The following is a 7,428-nucleotide window of genomic DNA, read 5'->3' as shown; positions in this document are numbered from 1 at the left end:
CACATATGACGACAAACGTTTGGGCGTTCAAGGATGAACAAGGTTGTGCAACCATTCGCGCCTAGCTTCATCGTACATCCAAACGAACGCCTGTCGCCATCGTTCATCCTCCGTAATACGTGCTGTACCGGCGAGATACTCGCGTACAGAAATTGTTCCCTTCATTTGATTGAGGATTACCATGGCTTCTCCGATGCTGTTCTGTGCTGGTTTCTCGGGGCTCGTCACTGACTTGCTCTTCTTTGACTCCGGAGGGGTAGAATTTTTCGCTTTGTCCTTCTTCACCTTACTTTCCTTGTACAAGTCGATCAACTCCTGCAACTGCGACTTGTTGTTTGAACCTCTCTTTCTCACTCGTCGCCTCGACCCTATGACGACAGGTTCCTCAGCTTCATCAGTTGGGTCATCACTGTCGCCGGATCCCTCTGCAAGATCGATAGGCTCTTTGCCACGGCTGTTCCGTAATGCCAGAAATTCCTCTTCTATGCGTGCATAGGATCGGGGGCTATGAGGTGGTTCGGTTGACGAAATTCGTAGGCTCCCTGTTGCTGACGATGTTTTGTACATCAGTTGTAAGGCCTCATAATGCTTGCATCATTTTGATTGAAAAGTCCTAAAGTTACTGTGCCTCCACATGTTATACACATGCAATACTTAGTAACAACGACTTTGCGTTAAATAGGCAACTTTAAGAAAGAGTAAGCGGTAGAGTACCTTGATAAACTTGTCCCAAATATCAGGATTCGCCTTCACGGTGTTAGTCGGCCCATCCCAACCTACTCCTGTGTGTTGAATCAGCTCTGTGAATTGTGTGTACTGTGTCTTCATCCTTTGTGCTTTTGTTTTCACCTTGTCGGCGCCAAGAATCACACCTGGGAATTTCTCTTCCAGTTCCCTACTTATATGTTCCCAGTCCTTCATTTTCCAACTTGATGTATGCGTCCTTTGGAATTTATCGACCATAATGTCAACGAAAGCACTCTCAAGCTCGTCTGTCCACTCAACTATGCCATCACCCTTGGGAGCCATCTCAGTTGCAGAGCAGTACCGATAACTTAATAATGCACATACAACAGTAAAGGTTAATTAGGCAAATACAGACTCATACATGCAAGACATGTAGAAGCTAGGAATTCAAGATGTATTACGGACTTGAGACATTGATAGATAAATGCAAGGAAAGAATGCTACAACGAGACCACCAGCACATTATGTTCCAATGCAGCAACAACATCATTCAATCAGAGGCACCATTGTAAAGAATAATATGTAGCTTAGCATAACAAACAGAAATGGCAGCCAGCAACCAACAAACAAAGGCACCAGCAATTTCGAAATACAACCATTCCACGGAAACTTCTGTGCCAAATTCTCTTGCAAAAAATCGAGCAACACAGGGAAATCGACCAACACACATCAACTACATCAACTCAGCCAGCAAAATTTGTGCCAAATTTGTTCTTTAAAAATCGAGCAACACAAGGCACCTATACACAGTAAGCAGGCAAGCAGAAACATGCACCCTCCATACTTTCCAAACACACCGTTTGTTGCCCAAGGAAAATCAACCAACTCACATTTCGACATCAACTCAGACAGCGTCCAGGAATGAGATGAGGATTATCATCTGCCTACTGTCCCCATTTTTTTGCAAAAATTCCACCAACACAGGCCACATCGACACACTAAGCATGCAAGCAGAACCATTCCAACTCACTACAAACCAAAATTCCTTGCAAAAAATCGACCAACTCACATTTCGACATCAACTCAGACAGCGTATAGGAATGAGCTGAGGATTATCAGTTGCCTACTGTCCCTTTTTTTTTCAAAAATTGCACCAACACAGCCCACATCGACACACTAAGCATGCAAGCAGAACCATTCCAACTCACTACAAACCAAAATTCCTTGCAAAAAATCGACCAACTCACATTTTGACATCAACTCAGACAGCGTACTGGAATGAGCTGAGGATTATCATCTGCCTACTGTCCCTTTTTTTTTGCAAAAATTTCACCAACACAGCCCACATCGACACACTAAGCATGCAAGCAGAACCATTCCAACTCACTACAAACCAAAATTCGTTGCAAAAACAGGGCGACCTCTACTCACGGCAGACAAGTGAGGCCACAACCCTAACCCTCACAGAGTATCAGATACAATTGCAAGGACTCTAGATAAAAATGTGGCGGAGAAATTACCTTCGATTTGGGTATGGAACCGTCAAACCGCAATCGACCCTTTTAAGAAGAGATTGCTATGGTAGGGGCCCGGATTTTGCCGAATCCCTTTGCTGCTCAAACTGACAGGGGAGGAGACGCTAGAGTTAGGGGAGGGGCTGGATGGACGCGAAGCTGACGGGTGTAGAAAGATTCGGTTGAACAGCTTCGTTGTCGATCAAAGAAGGAAGAGGGGCAGGGGGAAGGAGGGGGGCCGACTCAGGCGGATTACAGAGCAGGGTATGAAGGGACCGGCTGAGTAGGGGCCGGGTAAAACCCTAACAGAGGTCTTTTGCGTTTGCTGAATATGTGGGGTTCACATGTGCCCAACAAACGGTCAAAATTAGCATCATTCAAAATCAAAATCACAATTTTAGAATGTTGCTATGAAACCAAACAGGCCCTTTATACTTGTAAAATTAATTCTTTAATAATCTTTAAGTTAGCGATAAAAAAAATGTTCATAATCTTGAGTTAGATCTATTAAATACTTTATTCATATAAAAAGTTATTGCTATATTCACTACTTATAGATTTTTTAAATAAGATCAAACAAATAAAATATTGTAATCAAAATTAAGGTACTTAATCGAAATATTTTAGTTTCTAATGGGAATTAATTTTTCTTATTTACATCTTTTATAAAATAATAAATTACTTCTAGAATTTAAAATTAACATAAATTAATATAAATTTACTTTGCAATTTACTTATTCTATTATCTCATACATTATGCAATCTACTTAACATTTTTGTGGATGCTTTTGTTTAAGAAAGCATTTACTGTTTTATTTTAAATTTTCACTATCATGTTATCTTTTGCTTTACTAACTAAGAATTGTACTTAGTCTTTCATTCAAGTAAAAGGAAGATGAATTATGGATAGGAAATTAATTATTTTAAAATTTTAAATATTACGGTTCCGCAAATTGTATTTTACATGCAATTATGACCCATAAGATAGATTTTTATACACTGAAAACTGACAAAATTGTTTTGTTCAATCAAATTCAAGATTAATCAAACTTAATTAAAATAGCTGCAGAGATTATTTACTTTGTTCCGAGATACTTCCTTTTAATTTTAACTAGCAGTGTTAGTTTACTCCAAAATACTAATTAAGTCAAAGTGTGAGATACTAGTACATAGTTATATAAATACATAAGTATAAATTTAATTTATAATATATAAAAGTCAAAACGGGAACCGTGAAAGTGCTGTTTGATATCTTTTAGCTCCACATGAACTGACCTTAGTTAAATTGGAAGCTCCATTTGATATAATCTCTAACTTCATGTGAATCAACCTTTTCCATTCCAGTTAAATGAATATTCATCAAATTTTGTTTAGGTTATATTGAATGAATTTTGGATATATGGCCATACTACTAAAGAAATTTTGGATATCATACAATTAAAGAAATTTTTAGAAATTAGAATTTTTCTTGATAACTTAAAAAATTCACTTTACACATCATCTTTCAATTCAATAGTCTTTTTGACACTCTTATCCTTACACGATATCTATTGATCCTTCGTATGTGTGCAACTACACAAATTACATGATTATCTCTTAATACATATACTATTCGCATTTTCATAAGATTAGAGTAAATATTTGCTTATCAACATGACTTTCTCTTATCACAATTTGTATTGTTTATTATGTTTATCTGATAGAATATATAACTTTTGTTAAATCTTTTTTCTATCTATATTAATGTTGTTTATAGGTGTTGACTACCAATTCTCCGTCACGTAAAAATCAATAAAACATTACCGCGAAATGCGCGCATATCGCGTAGTTATTTTTAATAACCTAATTTTGTCATTTTACTCTAAAATAACCAATTAAGTAATATATATGAGTCAATTGGTTTGAGCATAAAATTATTACAAAATCATAATTAAATATTATTGGTAGGAGTATAAAGTATATAAAAGAAAATCATTTCAAATATCAAAAATACTAAGATGACTAGGAAAATGTCCGCGCAATGCCGCGGTTGGAAAAATTTTTCATGAATTTTTTGATTTATTATAATAGTTCGTGTAATAATTAATATATTGTATAATTAAAATTCCAATATTTCTAATTAAAATATCATGATCGCAATATAATAGTCCTTAAGTGGTCTGCTAATTTTAGGTAGACAAACTTTCTTGCAGTAGACTCGATATTTATTAAAAGCATGATGTGGCCAAGACTAAGTTAATACTCAAACAAGAATTAGTCTTAGTTAATATATTAGTCTAACTTTAGTTTCACCATAAAAAGGAAAAGACATTTCTAACATCACATATTAAAGAGACTACTTAAATAGGTGAAAAGTTAAAATAATTTATCTATTAGTGAGTTGATCTCGCTTGAATATAGATTAATCGGATGTAGAAGATTTTCAAATATCATGTGATAAGCACCGAAGATATCATAAATAAAAAGAGACTATTAACTTATAACGAATTAAAATAGGCTTTCATCAACGTTGATTGGTTTTAGGTGAGTTGCGCTTGTTATTCCTAGGTAAAGTAATAGGTTCGAGTCATGTGATTTGAGAAAATTCACCATCATTAGAGGTTTATCCTTTAGTGGATCGAGCTCGCTTGAACCTAGATTGCGACTTCCGCATATCAAGTGCTACACACCAAGAAAAAAATATAAAAATTAGTAAAAAACAAGGGTAAATTACAAAAAAAAAACCCAAGTTTTGTAAAATGTCTCAATTTTGTCCTAAATTTTGTTTTGTAACAGAAAAAACTATAAATTTTCTAAAATGTGTCAAAAATGACCTCCGTTATAACTTTCGTCAATTTTTGCCTACGTGTGACCTACGTGGACTGTTAAAGGGACCCACTATCAGCAGCAAAAATTGATGGAAGTTATAACGGAAGTCATTTTTGAGACATTTTAGAAAACTTATGGTTTTTTTTGTTACAAAACAAAATTTAGGACAAAACTGAGACTTTTTACAAAATTTGAGTTTTTTTTTGTAATTTGCCCAAAAAACAAAGGAAAAACATTTATTTTTAAAAATAAAAAGAAAAAGCTATCCCATCCCTTTTATATTTGTGGCAAATAGTAATTAAATATTTGTGACGCATAATATAAAATATTTATGGCAAGTAATAATAACAAGGAAAAAAACATGAGAATGACACATGGCATCTATGCAGAAGAGTATTAGTTTATTAAGAGGATGGTTGGAAGGTCGTTGTGGTGCTTGCCATTTGCACCGCCGTCCCTTTTCACGTTGCTGCCGAAAATGCTCTTTTATTTCATTCATCATTAATCTTATGAGCAAACAAAAATATATTAAAAAAAAACAGAGTTTTTGTCTATATACAAAAATAATTAAATCCACACATGCAATGATTCATTGACTTAAGTTGTGTAATTAAATAATTTTAGGTAAAACTGAAAAATATGAAGATAAATAATTAATATCTCGTGAGTATATCGAAAAAAAAAATACATATAGAATTGTTCACCCCACCCCCCCCAAAAAAAAAAAGGACTGAGAGAATCTGGGATCGTTGGATGCATGTAATTGAAGGTGCGATCTCATTATTTGTTTTGGAAGATACCACCCTTCCAAAAGAAATAAATTGAATCAGTTAGTGGCATCCCAATATTGAAATTTCTTGAACCTTTCATTTAAATTATTGCGAATTACTTTTGTTTTTTTTGAATGGCCACTTTGATATTCGAAAATCTAATCGTACCCAATTAATTCTATTCAAATCGGGTCGGACCATTAAGTGGTAAAACTTTTCTAATATTAAATTTATTCATTTACAAGACTCGAAACAGATACTTTATTTAAGAAGAACAAGTGTCAAACTGCTTCAATCAACCAATATTGGCTATTGTGAATTTGTTTTAGAATCTTTGTTTTTTCTAATCCACTAATTATATTGATATAACTAGTAATTATATATGGATTTCCATACAGTTCACGAATATGAAATCATAATTAGATCTAGGTTCAAAGCATCTTTCAATTAACTACTATTATCATCATCATCAGAAAGAAAGAGAGCACATCCAGTGGGTTTCTTCTTGTGGCAGCTTCTATCTTCCTATGGGCTTTAATTATTAACAAATTATTATAGTGGAACCATTTTGGCCCTATATGATAGCTTTCGCTTATATATTATGCTAATCGATGCGTCAGGCTATGTTAATTAACAACAGATTTCTTTATTAGGGTAGTGAAATCGCCAAGAAGTTTTATTAAATTAAATTCATCCCCTTAAATTTGCCCATCAGTTTAATTAAGTTCTTGATCATGTGTTGATGTCAAGTGTCAACGGATCACTTCGAGTCCCCCACATCCCCGGATAATATATATATATATATATATATATATATTAAATATATAAACAAAGCAATAATGAGAGAGAAGTACTTAATAAGGCCATAACGTTTGGTGCCTTTTCTTTCTAAGACCACAATGTTTATTTATGCCTGAATGAGGCTATATTGCTTCGTAATTTATTCGATTTAGGACTTCTCTTCTCTTTAAATATTTTTAAATAAAAAAATTAGAAATTAATTTCTAAAAATAAAAGATAGAATCTAAAAAAATCTCTTGAGAGTGGAGGCAATAGGGGTTTGGGATCTCAAAATCGGGGGATTGGGGGCCTCACCGCTAGCCCTATGAAATATCGAAATTGAGGACGACCTCGGGCTGGGAGGTAGTGGCCAGCGGCGAGGCCCTCAGCCCCCTGATTTTGATATCCCGAGCCCCTGCTGCCTCCCCCTTCATTTCTTTTTCAGTTTCATTTTTTTTTTACTTTTAGAAATTATTTTTTTCTTTATTCAATTTGAAAAATATTTAAAAATAGAAAGTCCTCTGTCGAACAAATTAAGAAACATTATGGCCTCCTTCAAACAAATATAGATGTTGTGGCCTCAAAGTGAAAAGGTGCCAAATATATGGCCTTATATATTTAAATAACCCTTCTTAATATTCTTTTTTGTAAATTTCTTCCTAATAATTAAGAACGAGGAAAGTGGTCAGTGGTAACTGGGCGGCGCCACCGCGCCACCGCCAGCGCTAGAGATTCTGTCTTGACCGTATATTATAAGTTGAACTATTATGATAAACTAATAATTATTCTCTTTTTTTAACAAATTTTAATATAAATTTTTTCTTAATCTTTTCTGTTTAATTTCTTGTTCCCTTTAATTATATGCATTT

This window comes from Punica granatum, chromosome 3, assembly GCF_007655135.1.
Source record: "Punica granatum isolate Tunisia-2019 chromosome 3, ASM765513v2, whole genome shotgun sequence".
In the NCBI taxonomy this organism is placed as follows: Eukaryota; Viridiplantae; Streptophyta; class Magnoliopsida; order Myrtales; family Lythraceae; genus Punica; species Punica granatum.
The sequence above is the reverse complement of the archived record's forward strand: the minus strand, read 5'-3'. Positions refer to the sequence as shown.